This window comes from Pseudophryne corroboree, unplaced genomic scaffold (assembly GCF_028390025.1).
Source record: "Pseudophryne corroboree isolate aPseCor3 unplaced genomic scaffold, aPseCor3.hap2 scaffold_2057, whole genome shotgun sequence".
Lineage (NCBI taxonomy): Eukaryota > Metazoa > Chordata > Amphibia > Anura > Myobatrachidae > Pseudophryne > Pseudophryne corroboree.
The window spans coordinates 39,432-51,632 of NW_026968698.1; positions in this window are offsets into that span (position 1 = coordinate 39,432).

Here is a 12,201-nt window from a genome sequence, read left to right on the forward strand (position 1 = left end):
TGCCTCACAGTTCTGAGGTCATGAGTACAATTCCTCAGCAAAACCATATCTGTGTGCAGTTTGTATGTTCTCACGGAGCCTGCAGTGGGTTTTATCACCCTCTTCAAAAAACATATTGGTGGGTTAAATGGCTGCTGACAAAAAATAGAGCCTGTACACTTGGTAGCCTGGTATATATTAGGAAGCACGGTCAGGGTTAGTGCCAGAGGGCCTGTACACTTGGTAGCCAGGTAGATATCAGGAAGCACGGTCAGGATTAGTGTCAGAGGCCTGTATACTTGGTAGTCAGGTAGATATCAGGAAACACGGTCAGGATTAGTGTCAGAGGCCTGTACACTTGGTAGCCAGGTAGATATCAGGAAACACGGTCAGGATTAGTGTCAGAGGCCTGTACACTTGGTAGCCAGGTAGATATCAGGAAACACGGTCAGGATTAGTGTCAGAGGCCTGTACACTTGGTAGTCAGGTAGATATCAGGAAGCACGGTCAGGATTAGTGTCAGAGGCCTGTACACTTGGTAGCCAGGTATATATCAGGAAGCACGGTCAGGGTTAGAGTCAGAGACCTGTACACTTGGTAGCCAGGTAGATATCAGGAAGCACGGTCAGGATTAGTGTCAGAGGCCTGTATACTTGGTAGTCAGGTAGATATCAGGAAGCACGGTCAGGGTTAGTACCAGAGGTCTGTACACTTGGTAGCCAGGTAGATATCAGAAAGCATGGTCAGGATTAGTGTCAGAGGCCTGTACACTTGGTAGCCAGGTAGATATCAGGAAGCACGGACAGGTTTAGAGTCAGAGGGCCTGTATACTTGGTAGTCAGGTAGATATCAGGAAACACGGTCAGGGTTAGTGCCAGAGGGCCTGTACACTTGGCAGCCAGGTATATATCAGGAAGCACGGTCAGGGTGGGTGTCAGAGGTCTGTACACTTGGTAGCCAGGTAGATATCAGGAAGCACGGTCAGGATTAGTGTCAGAGGCCTGTACACTTGGCAGACAGGTAGATATCAGAAAGCACGGTCAGGGTTAGTGCCAGAGGCCTGTACACTTGGTAGCCAGGTAGATATCAGGAAGCACGGTCAGGATTAGTGTCAGAGGCCTGTACACTTGGTAGCCAGGTATATATCAGGAAGCACGGTCAGGGTTAGAGTCAGAGACCTGTACACTTGGTAGCCAGGTAGATATCAGGAAGCACGGTCAGGATTAGTGTCAGAGGCCTGTATACTTGGTAGTCAGGTAGATATCAGGAAGCACGGTCAGGGTTAGTACCAGAGGTCTGTACACTTGGTAGCCAGGTAGATATCAGGAAGCATGGTCAGGATTAGTGTCAGAGGCCTGTACACTTGGTAGCCAGGTAGATATCAGGAAGCACGGACAGGTTTAGAGTCAGAGGGCCTGTATACTTGGTAGTCAGGTAGATATCAGGAAACACGGTCAGGGTTAGTGCCAGAGGGCCTGTACACTTGGCAGCCAGGTATATATCAGGAAGCACGGTCAGGGTGGGTGTCAGAGGTCTGTACACTTGGTAGCCAGGTAGATATCAGGAAGCACGGTCAGGATTAGTGTCAGAGGCCTGTACACTTGGCAGACAGGTAGATATCAGAAAGCACGGTCAGGGTTAGTGCCAGAGGCCTGTACACTTGGTAGCCAGGTAGATATCAGGATGCACGGTCAGGGTTATTGCCAGAGGCCTGTACACTTGGTAGCCAGGTAGATATCATGAAGCATGGTCAGGGTTAGTGCCAGGGGGCCTGTATACTTGGTAGCCAGGTATATATCAGGAATCACGTCAGGTTTAGTACCAGAGGGTCTGTACACTTGGTAGCCAGGTAGATATCAGGAATCACGTCAGGTTTAGTACCAGAGGGCCTGTACACTTGGTAGCCAGGTAGATATCAGGAAGCACGGTCAGAGTTAGTACCAGAGGCCTGTACACTTGATAGCCAGGTATATATCAGGAAGTACGGTCAGGGTTAGTGCCAGAGGCCTGTACACTTGGTAGCCAGGTAGATATCAGGAAGCACGGTCAGGGTTAGTGTCAGGGGGCCTGTACACTTGGTAGCCAGGTATATATCAGGAAGTACGGTCAGGTTTAGTACCAGAGGCCTTTACACTTGGTAGCCAGGTATATATCAGGAAGTACGGTCAGGGTTAGTGCCAGGGGGCCTGTACACTTGGTAGCCAGGTAGATATCAGAAAGCACGGTCAGGGTTAGTGCCAGGGGGCCTGTACACTTGGTAGCCAGGTAGATATCAGAAAGCACGGTCAGGGTTAGTGCCAGAGGGTCTGTACACTTGGTGGCCGGTAGATATCAGAAAGCACGGTCAGGGTTAGTGCCAGAGGGTCTGTACACTTGGTAGCCAGGTAGATATCAGAAACCACGGTCAGGGTTAGTGCCAGAGGTCTGTACACTTGGTAGTCAGGTAGATATCAGGAAGCTCGGCCAGGGTTAGTGCCAGAGGGCCTGTACACTTGGTAGTCAGGTATATATCAGGAAGCACGGTCAGGGTTAGTGTCAGAGGACCTGCACACTTGGTAGCCAGGTATATATCAGGAAGCTCGGTCAGGGTTAGTACCAGAGGCCTGTACACTTGGTAGCCTGGTATATATTAGGAAGCACGGTCAGGGTTAGTACCAGAGGGCCTGCACACTTAGTAGCCAGGTAGATATCAGGAAGCTCGGTCAGGGTTAGTGCCAGAGGCCTGTACACTTGGTAGCCAGGTATATATCAGGAAGCTCGGTCAGGGTAAGTACCAGAGGCCTGTACACTTGATAGCCTGGTATATATTAGGAAGCACGGTCAGGGTTAGTACCAGAGGGCCTGCACACTTAGTAGCCAGGTAGATATCAGGAAGCTCGGTCAGGGTTAGTGCCAGAGGCCTGCACACTTAGTAGCCAGGTAGATATCAGGAAGCTCGGTCAGAGTTAGTACCAGAGGCCTGTACACTTGGTAGCCGGTAGTTATCAGGAAGCACGGTCAGGGTTAGTGCCAGAGGGTCTGTACACTTGGTAGCCAGGTAGATATCAGAAAGCACGGTCAGGGATAGTGCCAGAGGCCTGTACACTTGGTAGCCAGGTAGATATCAGGAAGCACGGTCAGGGTTAGTACCAGAGGCCTGTACACTTGGTAGTCAGGTATATATCAGGAAGCATGGTCAGGGTTAGTGCCAGGGGGCCTGTACACTTGGTGGCCGGTAGATATCAGAAAGCACGGTCAGGGTTAGTACCAGAGGCCTGTACATTTGGTAGCCAGGTAGATATCAGGAAGCACGGTCAGGGTTAGTACCAGAGGCCTGTACACTTGGTAGCCAGGTAGATATCAGGAAGCTCGGTCAGGGTTAGTACCAGAGGCCTGTATACTTGGTAGCCAGGTAGATATCAGGAAGCTCGGTCAGGGTTAGTACCAGAGGCCTGTACATTTGGTAGCCAGGTAGATATCAGGAAGCACGGTCAGGGTTAGTACCAGAGGCCTGTACACTTGGTAGCCAGGTACATACCAGGAAGCACAGCCAGGGTTAGTGCCAGAGGCCTGTACACTTGGTATCCAGGTAGGAGCTTCAACCAATTAAACCAGTTACTTGAATTGGGTGGGTCTGCGGAATCAACGCCACTCACAGTGAATCATGCCAATATGGCCCCACCTCTGCGCTGCTACACTCTAAATCACAGCATTGCTTCGGACCATTTTCATTCACGCTAGATTATTAAATGTACATGTTTTTGCATGAAGATAAAGACTCCCCAGGGTTTAGCATTACAGTTGCTATATACGTACAGTGTAAGGATGTTGGATCGTGTCACATTGATGTTGAGTTTCCTACAAGGCAGCTGTGTATTCCATATATATAGGTGTGGAAAAGCCTCAAGCTCTCTGACACCCGGAACATTCCAAGATATATAGTGCATCCGGAAAGTATTCACAGCGCTTGACTTTTTCCTCATTTTGTTATGTTACAGCCTTATTCCAAATTAGAATAAATTCATTTTTCCCCTCAAAATTCTGCTCACAATACCCCATAATGACAATGTGAAAAAAGTGTTTTTGAGATTTTTGCTAATTTATTAAAAATAAAAAACTAAGAAATCACATGTACATAAGTATTCACAGCCTTTGCGCAATACTTTGTTGATGCACCTTTGTCAGCAAGTACAGCCTCAAGTATTTTTGAATTGATGGCCACAAGCTTGGCACACCTATCTTTGGGCAGTTTCTCCCATTCCTCTTTGCAGCACCTCTCAAGTTCCATCAGGTTGGGTGGGGAGCGTCGGTGCACAGCCATTTTCAGATCTCTCCAGACATGTTCAATCGTATTCAAGTCTGGGCTCTGGCTGGGACACTCAAGGACATTCACAGAGTTGTCCTGAAGCCACTCCTTTGATATCTTGGTTGTGTGCTTAGGGTCGTCCTGCTGAAAGATGAACCAGCGCCCCAGTCTGAGGTCAAGTGTGCTCTGGAGCAGGTTTTCATACAGGATATACATTGCTGCATTCATCTTCCCCTCTGTCCTGACTGATCTCCCAGTACCTGCCGCTGAAAAACATCACCACAGCATGATGCTGCCACCACCATACTTCACTGTAGGGATGGTATTGGCCTGGTGATGAGCAGTGCATGGTTTCCTCCAAACATGACGCCTGGCATTCACGCCAAAGAGTTACATTTTTGTCTCATCAGACCAGAGAATTCTGTTTCTCATGGTCTGACAGTCCTTCAGGTGCATTTTGAAAAACTCCAGGCGGGCTGCCATGTGCTTTTTACTAAGGAGTGGCTTCCGTCTGGCCACTCTACCATATAGGCCTGATTGGTGGATTGCTGCAGAGATGGTGGTTCTTCTGGAAGGTTCTCCTCTCTCCACAGAAGAATGCTGTAGCTCTGACAGAGTGACCAACGGGTTCTTGATCACCTTCCTGACTAGGGCTCTTCTCCCCCGATCGCTCAGTTTAGACAGCCGGCCAACTCTCGGAAGAGTCCTGGTGGTTCAGAACTTCTTTCATTTACGGATGATGGAGGCCACTGTGCTCATTTTGACCTTCGAAGCAGCAGATATTTTTCTGTACCCTTCCCCAGATTTGTGCCTCGAGACAATCCTGTCTCGGAGGTCTACAGACAATTCCTTTGACTTCATGCTTGGTTTGTGCTCAGATAAGCACTGTCAAGTGTGGGACCTTATATAAACAGGTTTGTGCCTTTCCAAATCAAGTCCAATCAACCAATTTTTCCACAGGGGGACTCCAATTAAGCTGTAGGAACATGTCAGGGATGATCAGTGGACACATGGTGCATCTGAGCTCAATTTTGAGCTTCATGGCAAAGGCTGTGAATACTTATGTACATGTGATTTCTTAGCTTTTTATTTTAAATAAATTTGCGAATGGGGAAAAGAAGGAAGAGAAAGAAATAGAACCCTATGGACCCATAACCAGGTATAAGAAAAGAATAAGAACCGCGTGGGCAGCCAAGGACTCCAGAAGAGACTTCATCATCCAACCGCGGCTACAATGGGAATGTCTGATAACCATTGGCTCCATCTCTCCATACATCACTCCAGGAGCTGTACTGTATATTAAGGGCCTGAGGGTACTGCAAACTTCACAATATCATGTAATGTAGAAGGAACCCATAGTTGAGCAATCCATAAGGAGATTGTAAATAACCAGAATCTGGTCCAAGAAGAGTCATGAAGAAAGAACATTGGGATCTCTAGGTAAAGCTCACGCAGTGGGTTCCAAGGTAAGTGAAAGACAAGGGCCTGTCTTGGAAAGAATGGATACATGAGGCTGAGGATCATCTCATGGTCATATTGCCAGCAGGACTATGAAGAACTGAAGGCCAGAGAAGTATAGCGTGGCACCGTATTATCATTTGTTACCATCACTGGTCATCCTTGGCCTGGTTCTAGTGTTAGAGAGTGTGGTCTTCAGTATCTTCCAGCTGAGGCGTCCAAGAGAATGGAGAATACAATTTCACAAGAAAGTTGACAAATTTGTGATGTCTCTAAAGATGTCTGTAGTCCCATCAGGGTTCACTTGAAGGCTCTCATCTACTGTGTTTAGAACGTGATTGTTTATGAGCATATCTGGGAGGTGACGCAATGCACAAAATTGTAGTAATCCTGATGGGTGACCCACATACATCCCTAATTGGATGACCCTCATAAATTTGGACTTTGTTAGCAAGTATCCCTTCATCAATAAAATATTTGTGGAAGATGATGACACCCTCTCCAGACTCTCAGTAAGAACCTGGTGGTCTAAGAGCCATGCCTCCCAACATGACCCATTCCAGGAGGGACAACATGCTCGGTTCTTGGGCTTCCCTCTTAATGTATGATTGACATCACCTGTGCTGAAACACCTTTCTTATCAATTTACCTATTGAAAATAGGTGATGGCAATCACAAATTAAGAGGGAAGTCCAGGAGCAGGGCATTTTGTTCCTCCTGGAATGGGTCATGTTTGAAGGTAGGAAGAGCCCCCTACTAAGTAGAACATTCATAGTTTACCTGCTGGAGTAAGTCATTAACTATCGTAATCAGAGTTGTTTTGAGATTATTTTCAGTCATATTTTTCAGGAGGAGCCTTAATTATCAAACGTCGTTGCCAATGCTATCAGCCACGCGACATTGGTGGGGGAGTACACCAGGAAACGCAGGCTTGTCATAATGTATGGATTTTGTATCCAGCTCTCCCGTGTGCTGTGAGGTTTGCTTCAGCTCTCTATCACGTCAAATACATTTTCTCTCACCTTGAAATGTCTCTTAGGGGCAAATTTAATTAACCCTCTTTGCCCCGCAGCAGTTCCGCATGATTATAACATACTTAAGTACAAAAGTTATTTACAGTATTAACGTTTAAGCATGTAATGCTGCTTACTATCAAAGGAACTACAGTGTTTGGGGCATTTCATCACTAATTTTAATAAATAGACCTCTAATATATGAACTGGCAGCTGGACTGGCGCACCAGACAAATGGCACCGATCCCCTGGCGATCATGCATTTCAGCAGTAAAGTCACTGCCATCAGTTCTGCAATAATCTGCATTACCCCATTAATGCGCCTGTAGAGACCAAAGGTTATTGTATACTAGAGATGAGCGGGTTCGGTTTCTCTGAATCCGAACCCGCCAGAACTTCATGTTTTTTTCACGGGTCCGAGCGACTCGGATCTTCCCGCCTTGCTCGGTTAACCCGAGCGCGCCCGAACGTCATCATGACGCTGTCGGATTCTCGCGAGGCTCGGATTCTATCGCGAGACTCGGATTCTATATAAGGAGCCGCGCGTCGCCGCCATTTTCACACGTGCATTGAGATTGATAGGGAGAGGACGTGGCTGGCGTCCTCTCCATTTAGATTATAAGAGACTGAGAGAGATTTACTGGAGCTGACTAGGAGGAGTACTGTTACTGTAGAAGTGTAGAGACTGAGTGGAGAGAGTTTACTAGTGAGGACAGTGCAGTTTACTTTATAATCCGTTCTCTGCCTGAAAAAAGCGATACACAGCACACAGTGACTCAGTCACATACCATATCTGTGTGCACTGCTCAGGCTCAGGCCAGTGTGCTGCATCATCTATTATCTATATATAATATTATATATATCTGTCTGACTGCTCAGCTCACACAGCTTATAATTGTGGGGGAGACTGGGGAGCACTACTGCAGTGCCAGTTATAGGTTATAGCAGGAGCCAGGAGTACTACATAATATATTATATAGTGAGTGACCACCAGACACACAGTGCAGTTTATTTAATATATCCGTTCTCTGCCTGAAAAAAGCGATACACACAGTGACTCAGTCAGTCACATACCATATCTGTGTGCACTGCTCAGGCTCAGGCCAGTGTGCTGCATCATCTATATATATTATATATCTGTCTGACTGCTCAGCTCACACAGCTTATAATTGTGGGGGAGACTGGGGAGCACTACTGCAGTGCCAGTTATAGGTTATAGCAGGAGCCAGGAGTACATATTATATTAAAATTAAACAGTGCACACTTTTGCTGCAGGAGTGCCACTGCCAGTGTGACTGACCAGTGACCTGACCACACTGACCACCAGTATAGTTAGTAGTATACTTATATTGTGATTGCCTGAAAAAGTTAAACACTCGTCGTGTGACTTCACTTGTGTGTTTTTTTTTTTTTATTCTATAAAAATAAAACTCATTCTGCTGACAGACAGTGTCCAGCAGGTCCGTCATTATATAATATATAATATATACCTGTCCGGCTGCAGTAGTGATATATATATATTTTTTATATCATTTATCATCCAGTCGCAGCAGACACAGTACGGTAGTTCACGGCTGTGGCTACCTCTGTGTCTCTGCACTCGGCAGGCAGTCCGTCCATAATTGTAATACCACCTAACCGTGGATTTTTTTCATTCTTCTTTATACATACATAGTTACATAGACATCTTCTCTTTATCAACCAGTCTATATTAGCTGCAGACACAGTACAGTACGGTAGTTCACGGCTGTGGCTACCTCTGTGTCTGCACTCGGCAGGCAGTCCGTCCATAATTGTATACCACCTAACCGTGGTTTTTTTTCATTCTTCTTTATACATACATAGTTACATAGACATCTTCTCTTTATCAACCAGTCTATATTAGCTGCAGACACAGTACAGTACGGTAGTTCACGGCTGTGGCTACCTCTGTGTCTGCACTCGGCAGGCAGTCCGTCCATAATTGTATACCACCTAACCGTGGATTTTTTTCAGTCTTTATACATACATAGTTACATAGACATCTTCTCTTTATCAACCAGTCTATATTAGCTGCAGACACAGTACAGTACGGTAGTTCACGGCTGTGGCTACCTCTGTGTCTGCAGTCGGCAGGCAGTCCATAATTGTATACTAGTATCCATCTCCATTGTTTACCTGAGGTGCCTTTTAGTTGTGCCTATTAAAATATGGAGAACAAAAATGTTGAGGTTCCAAAATTAGGGAAAGATCAAGATCCACTTCCACCTCGTGCTGAAGCTGCTGCCACTAGTCATGGCCGAGACGATGAAATGCCAGCAACGTCGTCTGCCAAGGCCGATGCCCAATGTCATAGTACAGAGCATGTCAAATCCAAAACACCAAATATCAGAAAAAAAAGGACTCCAAAACCTAAAATAAAATTGTCGGAGGAGAAGCGTAAACTTGTCAATATGCCATTTACCACACGGAGTGACAAGGAACGGCTGAGGCCCTGGCCTATGTTCATGGCTAGTGGTTCAGCTTCACATGAGGATGGAAGCACTCAGCCTCTCGCTAGAAAAATGAAAAGACTCAAGCTGGCAAAAGCAGCACAGCAAAGAACTGTGCATTCTTCGAAATCCCAAATCCACAAGGAGAGTCCAATTGTGTCGGTTGCGATGCATGACCTTCCCAACACTGGACGTGAAGAGCATGCGCCTTCCACCATTTGCACGCCCCCTGCAAGTGCTGGAAGGAGCACCCGCAGTCCAGTTCCTGATAGTCAGATTGAAGATGTCAGTGTTGAAGTACACCAGGATGAGGAGGATATGGGTGTTGCTGGCGCTGGGGAGGAAATTGACCAGGAGGATTCTGATGGTGAGGTGGTTTGTTTAAGTCAGGCACCCGGGGAGACACCTGTTGTCCGTGGGAGGAATATGGCCGTTGACATGCCAGGTGAAAATACCAAAAAAATCAGCTCTTCGGTGTGGAGGTATTTCACCAGAAATGCGGACAACAGGTGTCAAGCCGTGTGTTCCCTTTGTCAAGCTGTAATAAGTAGGGGTAAGGACGTTAACCACCTCGGAACATCCTCCCTTATACGTCACCTGCAGCGCATTCATAATAAGTCAGTGACAAGTTCAAAAACTTTGGGTGACAGCGGAAGCAGTCCACTGACCAGTAAATCCCTTCCTCTTGTAACCAAGCTCACGCAAACCACCCCACCAACTCCCTCAGTGTCAATTTCCTCCTTCCCCAGGAATGCCAATAGTCCTGCAGGCCATGTCACTGGCAATTCTGACGAGTCCTCTCCTGCCTGGGATTCCTCCGATGCATCCTTGCGTGTAACGCCTACTGCTGCTGGCGCTGCTGTTGTTGCCGCTGGGAGTCGATGGTCATCCCAGAGGGGAAGTCGTAAGCCCACTTGTACTACTTCCAGTAAGCAATTGACTGTTCAACAGTCCTTTGCGAGGAAGATGAAATATCACAGCAGTCATCCTACTGCAAAGCGGATAACTGAGGCCTTGGCATCCTGGGTGGTGAGAAACGTGGTTCCGGTATCCATCATTACTGCAGAGCCAACTAGAGACTTGTTGGAGGTACTGTGTCCCCGGTACCAAATACCATCTAGGTTCCATTTCTCTAGGCAGGCGATACCGAAAATGTACACAGACCTCAGAAAAAGAGTCACCAGTGTCCTAAAAAATGCAGCTGTACCCAATGTCCACTTAACCACGGACATGTGGACAAGTGGAGCAGGGCAGGGTCAGGACTATATGACTGTGACAGCCCACTGGGTAGATGTATGGACTCCCGCCGCAAGAACAGCAGCGGCGGCACCAGTAGCAGCATCTCGCAAACGCCAACTCTTTCCTAGGCAGGCTACGCTTTGTATCACCGGTTTCCAGAATACGCACACAGCTGAAAACCTCTTACGGCAACTGAGGAAGATCATCGCGGAATGGCTTACCCCAATTGGACTCTCCTGTGGATTTGTGGCATCGGACAACGCCAGCAATATTGTGTGTGCATTAAATATGGGCAAATTCCAGCACGTCCCATGTTTTGCACATACCTTGAATTTGGTGGTGCAGAATTTTTTAAAAAACGACAGGGGCGTGCAAGAGATGCTGTCGGTGGCCAGAAGAATTGCGGGACACTTTCGGCGTACAGGCACCACGTACAGAAGACTGGAGCACCACCAAAAACTACTGAACCTGCCCTGCCATCATCTGAAGCAAGAAGTGGTAACGAGGTGGAATTCAACCCTCTATATGCTTCAGAGGTTGGAGGAGCAGCAAAAGGCCATTCAAGCCTATACAATTGAGCACGATATAGGAGGTGGAATGCACCTGTCTCAAGTGCAGTGGAGAATGATTTCAACGTTGTGCAAGGTTCTGATGCCCTTTGAACTTGCCACACGTGAAGTCAGTTCAGACACTGCCAGCCTGAGTCAGGTCATTCCCCTCATCAGGCTTTTGCAGAAGAAGCTGGAGGCATTGAAGAAGGAGCTAAAAGGGAGCGATTCCGCTAGGCATGTGGACTTGTGGATGCAGCCCTTAATTCGCTTAACAAGGATTCACGGGTGGTCAATCTGTTGAAATCAGAGCACTACATTTTGGCCACCGTGCTCGATCCTAGATTTAAAGCCTACCTTGGATCTCTCTTTCCGGCAGACACAAGTCTGCTGGGGTGCAAAGACCTGCTGGTGACAAAATTGTCAAGTCAAGCGGAACGCGACCTGTCAACATCTCCTCCTTCACATTCTCCCGCAACTGGGGGTGCGAGGAAAAGGCTCAGAATTCCGAGCCCACCCGCTGGCGGTGATGCAGGGCAGTCTGGAGCGACTGCTGATGCTGACATCTGGTCCGGACTGAAGGACCTGACAACGATTACGGACATGTCGTCTACTGTCACTGCATATGATTCTCTCAACATTGATAGAATGGTGGAGGATTATATGAGTGACCGCATCCAAGTAGGCACGTCACACAGTCCGTACTTATACTGGCAGGAAAAAGAGGCAATTTGGAGGCCCTTGCACAAACTGGCTTTATTCTACCTAAGTTGCCCTCCCACAAGTGTGTACTCCGAAAGAGTGTTTAGTGCCGCCGCTCACCTTGTCAGCAATCGGCGTACGAGGTTACATCCAGAAAATGTGGAGAAGATGATGTTCATTAAAATGAATTATAATCAATTCCTCCGCGGAGACATTGACCAGCAGCAATTGCCTCCACAAAGTACACAGGGAGCTGAGATGGTGGATTCCAGTGGGGACGAATTGATAATCTGTGAGGAGGGGGATGTACACGGTGATATATCGGAGGGTGAAGATGAGGTGGACATCTTGCCTCTGTAGAGCCAGTTTGTGCAAGGAGAGATTAATTGCTTCTTTTTTGGGGGGGGTCCAAACCAACCCGTCATATCAGTCACAGTCGTGTGGCAGACCCTGTCACTGAAATGATGGGTTGGTTAAAGTGTGCATGTCCTGTTTTGTTTATACAA